Source organism: Coloeus monedula, assembly GCF_965178545.1.
Source record: "Coloeus monedula genome assembly, chromosome: 6".
Lineage (NCBI taxonomy): Eukaryota > Metazoa > Chordata > Aves > Passeriformes > Corvidae > Coloeus > Coloeus monedula.
Genome location: NC_138786.1, coordinates 9,998,371 through 10,004,370, shown reverse-complemented (window position 1 = coordinate 10,004,370; position 6,000 = coordinate 9,998,371). Strand labels below are relative to the sequence as shown.

The following is a 6,000-nucleotide window of genomic DNA, read 5'->3' as shown; positions in this document are numbered from 1 at the left end:
CCTTCCTTAAGATCAACAAATTATTTTAGAGAGTTGGCTAAACCACTTGGGTCATTGGAGATTATGTTACGTTCAGCTGTGCATGGATGAAAAGGGCCACATTCACACTTGTTTTCTCTCCACCTTATCCCAAGCCGCTTCAAATTTGGCTCAAGTGTGAAAAGGGTCAGAGCTCATGTCGTGGCAGCCCAGGGTCCCGCTCCTTTGTTCTGCCACAGCCTTCTGCAGCGTCACTTAAGCGTAGTGACTGTGTGGCACATGTCAAAATAGGTATGACCGGTTGAGGTTACCGATAAATTGGGCCTGCTGGGGCTTTCGTCAAGCCTTTAGATTAGCAGATATGAGCTTTAGCTCATTTGCCCTCCCTGTTGCAGCACTTCAAGTGATTCCTGATTGTTTTGCTCTGTTTCTTTTCATACAACTTCACTTCTGCATCCAGCAAGATGTTCCTGTTGATGGGAGTCGGGGAGTCGCAGCGTCAGTGCTGTGAGCTGATCTTGAAACTTTCTCCCCAGCGCTTTTCTATTTGCCTGCTGACCGAAACCTTTCTGAACCTGCGGAATACGTGACAACATTTACGCTTCCTCAAACACAGAACTTAAGCAGCCGACAGCCAGCGCCCCGAGCTCCCCAAGCCGCGCTGTCCCGTGGCAGGTGGCGGCTGCTCCGTCCCGCTGTGGCCAGACCCTCGGGGCCCGCAAACACAGGCGCGGCCGTGGGAAAGCCACACACCAGCCCCGATGGGGACAGCGGGGGACGCGCACCTTGCGCGGGCACACCGCGCCCGGCGGGGCTGGCACGGGGCCGGCGCCGGGGCCGGGGCGGGCCGGGGCCGGGCTGGGGCTGGGGCTGGGGCCGGGGCGGGCGGGGAGGCCGCGAGCCCCGCCCCGAGCCCGGCGAGCCGCGCTGAGCCCGCGCCGGCAGCATGAGGAGCGGCGGCGCCGCAGCCGGTGGGTCCGGGGCAGAGGCGGAGCAGGTGCGGCGGGGCCGGGAGGGGCAGCGGGGCCGGGAGCGGGACCCGCGGGCTGGCGGCGGGCACGGCGGTCCCTCCGCGGGCTGCCGGGAGCGCCCCGAGCCGGGCTCTGCTCCGCGGGCGGCGGCGCTCGGGGCCGGGCGGTGTGTGCCGAGCCGTGCCGGGCAGTGCGGAGCCGAGCCGTGCCGGGCAGTGCGGAGCCGAGCCGTGCCGGGCAGTGCGGAGCCGAGCCGTGCCGGGCAGTGCGGAGCCGGGCCGTGCCGGGCAGTGCGGAGCCGGGCCGTGCCGGGCAGTGCGGAGCCGAGCCGTGCCGGGCAGTGCGGAGCCGAGCCGTGCCGGGCAGTGCGGAGCCGAGCCGTGCCGGGCAGTGCGGAGCCGAGCCGTGCCGGGCAGTGCGGAGCCGAGCCGTGCCGGGCAGTGCGGAGCCGGGCTGTGCCGGGCAGTGCGGAGCCGAGCCGTGCCGGGCAGTGCGGAGCCGGGCTGTGCCGGGCAGTGCCCCACTGGCGGGTCCGGACGCGGGGCTCCCCGAGCCCTCCCGGAGCGCTGTCCGAGCCCAGGGCTGTACCTGCCCCGCGCGTCCCGGGCGCTGACGCCGCGCTGGCTCGGACGGCCACGCAGGAAAAGTCAAAATAATCTTTTCGTACCGTGAGTACCTTGCGATTCAGGCAGCCGAGTGCTTTCCAAATGTGTTACAGCACTGGAGCGGGCTATTAGTGTGGACGCGTCCTAATGAGTGTGTTAATCAGCATAACATCCTTCTCTGCTCACCTTTTGGGCTAATTGAGGATGGCATCTGCTGAGTTTCTCTTCGCGCTTTGAAGTGTTTGTTAACCTGTGATAGTGATTGTCTTGTCACGTTCATTCCGTTTTTCATGTGTAAATTCAGCATGTGACTTAAATTCAGATAGCTGGCTCGCGGAGTGGTGATTGTAGATTTATTTGCCCCTACGCCTGTAAAGTTGAACCAGTATCAAAAAGTCTTAATTGGGAAATATCTGGAGGTCTCTGTCGACTTTAAAAACTGTTTACAATTGGCAGCCTTGTTGGTACCTTCAGCCAAAAAGAGATCTGAGCGTGGAAACGGGCCTGCATTCTTGTACCTAAGGATGGTCCCTTGCAGGTCAAAACGGAGGTATGTTGGCATGGCCAGGAGGCTTCATGGGAGCGTGGCCTTCTTTTTATTTTTTTTATTTTTTATTTTTTTTTCCCTTTAGAGACACTAAACCTTGCAGTAAGGTGGAGCAGCGCAGTCCTCTGCTGGGGTGTAGCTGCCCCCTCTCTGACTCTCCTTTTGGTTTTGAGGAAGTTCTTAATCTCCCTATGACTCAGTGTCCTAATCTTTAAAATGGCTTAATAAGACTTGTCATGCTTGCCTCCCAGGGACAGTAACATCTAATTGATGCTCATGAAGTGCCTTGATCTGGGAGAAAAGAGGGCGTCTTGCTTCCCTCATTTTGCCACTTTATGTTGGGTGCTAATTATATTACAGGGTTGGAAAACAGATTATCTGACAACAGAACTGGAATTCGTGTCTGTTATCATTGGCACGGGCACTCTAAGTTAAAGCGTATGCCCACTTATGCTTAGTTTGAGGTGTCTGGATGTTTCTCTAAAAACAGTGGGGTTTATCCTTTCTAGAGGATGCATTTGAGAAATTTGCTCCTAAAGTACCGCATTGAAGCACTAATAGACTTTTGTTCCTGACTCTAGAGATACTACACAGCTTTCCTCTGTGTATTATGAGGTCAGTAAAGGTTTTAAGAACTAAAACTGTGTTGACTCAACTCTCAGCATGTCCCTGATCTTCAGTCTTACTCTGCCTGAGTCTTACGGCAGTCTCAGTTTTTGTCATGTTTCACTTCTCTAGAAATAGGGAAAACATACAATTTTACAGTTCTCCGCTTGAAAATACAAGCGTTAGAATATAAAATGTATCTTTTTAACCATTTTACTTGCTGCTCAAAGGAGTAATTAGCCATTTTACTCCCCTGACTTGAATCTTGCCCCACCTCCTCCTTATCATTGCTGCCTCCCCCTCGGGCAGATAGAAGAGACTGCGGTGGCAATAGCACAGGGCTGGGATGATGGGGTCACCTACAACACACACCAAAAGACACCAGTATTCCATAAATCAGCTGCTGTGAGTGGACACGCTGCCTTACAGCCCAGGCACAAGGGTCTTTTTCACCTAAAACTTTGAGTTGCTAAATTCTCAGTCCTTTTCCTACATCTTGGTTCCTGTGTACTGCAGGTCTGTGTGCTGGGAGGCTGCTTTGTGACGCGGTATTTGACTCATATGTTTGATTCAGTTCTCCTTTTCAGCACTGTTGCTGCAATATGTCCTTTCCTGTGCTAAACAGACCTTTAGTGTTGATACCTGACAAATACAGCTTTTAAAATGCTGTTCGACATTTCTTAGTGCTGTTCTCTTCATAGTACTAGGAAAAAATATTGTATCTTAGAGTGTGTGGTGGAGAAATGAAGTTCTGAAGGGAAACTGAAGCATGCTGCATTCCGCTTCCTCTTGCCATGTGGTCTGCAGCAAGTGATGTTACTTTTCCTGCCCTGTCTGTAAAATCAGGTGAATTCTTAACCAACAAGTATAAAGAGAAGTATACAGAAATGGGAAGTTATCTCTGTTTCACTCTGAATTGCTTTTTTGTTTGTTTGTTCTTAATTGCCTTAATGTTGTTCTGAAGTTGTATAGCAGTACCACATCCCTGACATCAGGGTCCTGCTCTTTGTGGGGAGATCAGTTTTCCTTCAGTTTCATCTAGAATCTAGAAGTAAGTATGATCTGAAAAGGTTTTGTCTTTACTAAGATATGCTGAAGCAGGGTTTTCTAGTCTTGTGTCGACATCCCATTTCTCGTGGAGATGAGAGAGCCTATGTGTTTGGTGGAGATGTTCTTTAAGTGTAAGAAACCATAAAATAGGAGAGGTGATTGCTATCCAGTTTCTCCATGAGTATGCTTTAAGTCTTTCACCTCTTTTAGCACATACCTTGTATCTGCTCCAGCTGTCTCACTGCTCTGGTATTGTATAATTAGTATCTTGAAAACTCAAGGGAAAACTTTCAAATGCTATATATTTCCCATCCAGACTCTTCCACGTGGCTGTGACATTTGTTGTGAGTCCTTGGTAACCTGTATCTGTTCCTTCACCTCACTTTGATTCCCCTGGCGTCAGCAGAAAAGCTCTCTTTCTTAGTGGAAGAGGCTTTGTTTCTTAGGGGCATGGTGCGTTTTGATTCCCTTAAAATGAAGACAATTTCAGGTGACTGAAATTCAGATCTGCCTCCCAATGGTCCTGTTTTCTCAGCTTGCTCACGTGTTGGATCTGGAGTAAAGGAGCTACAGAAACGCTGAGAGATTGATGTGTTGGGCTGCTTTATAATAGATGTGTACCTGTATAATAGGAATTTGGCATCTGCATTTTGTGTGTGAGCAAATTCTTGGCTCCACCTTTCCTGTTCAAGCTCCTTCTGTGTGAGGAGCCCGTGAATTTGTAAAGCGCAGCCTCTGCTCTGTGTTGGGCAGCTCAGCTGTGCAGGGAGGGCACACTGGTTCTTGTCACTGGGAGCAGTTTTAGAGGTGTTTATACAGCAAACTGACTCTTTCAGAAGTGGTATTAGTAGTTCAGGGTACATTAGACTGATTCCAGAAAATACAGATATTCTAAATTAAGGCTATTAAGTGTCCACTGATTCAGTGACTGTGCAGACACACAGTTAATATTGTATTGTGACACATTCTGGAAATTGCTGCGTTTATTTTTGACATGGACAAGATGACTAACTCTTTCATCTATGCATAGTTACATTTACAAGCAAGTAAAAACTTCCCCAAAATTATCTTCAGACTCCTAGTTCCATGAAAGGAAAAAACTTCAGACTTGTCCTTAAATCTGAGCTGTGTGTGCCATTGAGCCCTCTTCCTGCTCTGGGTTGATAACCCTGTGTTTGGTGGGGGTTATGTTTTTAGGGGTTTTATTTATCTCCTCCAAATTTCTGTGGGCAATTTACTGTGGGGAGAGGAACAATAGCAGCCCCATCTGTGTTGGGAAAGGTAGGTGGTACCACAACACAAATTAGAAGACGCTGCTGCCCTAGCTTATATTCAGTTCAAATTCTGATTGTCCTTATTTCAATGTCCCAGTAGCACTGATGTAACTGGGAGGAAACTTGGGTTTGTTTCTTCTTGCTTTTGGCCTCTTAGAACTGTGATGGCAAAACCTGGCGAGGCAGTTGGTTTAAGGAACTGTGTGATGGAAGTATGTGGACTAGATTTAAGCTTTTGTTCTTGGCTCTGGCATCTCCTCCTCCGTGGCCTGGAGAAATAATGGCAGCAGTTTCTCCAATGGCTGCATTCAGCCAAGGGGACATTACCAATTCAGCTTTTAAAATGACTGTGCCTGGCATTGTGTGTTGTGGAGTTTTGGCTTCCTAAAAAGCAGTTTCTTTGGATCCGTTAGTCCACGATAAATCCTTCTCAGACCTTTTAAGCTTGCAGCTTATTGCCTGTTTAGACTGTAGTAATGCCCAAAGGGGTGGTGCAGTTCACCATCCTGTATTGCTGCCATCGCCAAGCATCAAAATAGAATTTCCGAAGCCATGTGAAATTTTTGTTGGGAATAAACCGGGATGTTTTGTATTCAACTTTAAATATTCTTAATGGTAACTCAACAGACCTTAGACCACCCTTCCACTACCAAAAGGGGCTACAAGAGAGCTGGAGAGGACCTTTTACAAGGGCAGGTAGCAATAGGACAAGGGGTAATGACTTTAAACTGAAAGAGGGCAGGATTAGATTAGCTGTCAGGAAGAAATTCTTTGCTGTGGGGGTGGTGAGACACTGGAACTATGATATTTTTGTTATATAGTGTTTCTTTTAGAAGACTAAGAACATTAAAATACCTGGTTCAGATAACGTATTTTGTCATTTTCTTACCTGAATAGTTGACTCCCATAGCTATCTGGAAGGCTTTGAAATCTTCCAAGATTTTTTTTCCTAGCCTATAATGTACAAA

General features: G+C 49.1%; 1 protein-coding gene across 4 annotated transcripts in view; it reads left to right on the top strand.

The window, feature by feature from the left end:
* Nucleotides 1-900: 900 nt before the first annotated feature.
* Nucleotides 901-6,000, top strand: part of MICAL2 (microtubule associated monooxygenase, calponin and LIM domain containing 2) — a 116,370-nt gene continuing 111,270 nt past the window's right edge. For 3 of the 4 annotated variants that reach the window (XR_014226497.1, XM_082283568.1, XM_082283567.1), the window contains exon 1: nucleotides 901-976. The gene's annotated coding sequence lies outside the window, so the exon portion shown is untranslated. Of the gene's footprint in view, nucleotides 977-1,028; nucleotides 1,619-6,000 lie in introns of those variants that run through there. The other variant, XM_082283566.1, reaches the window with a different exon arrangement.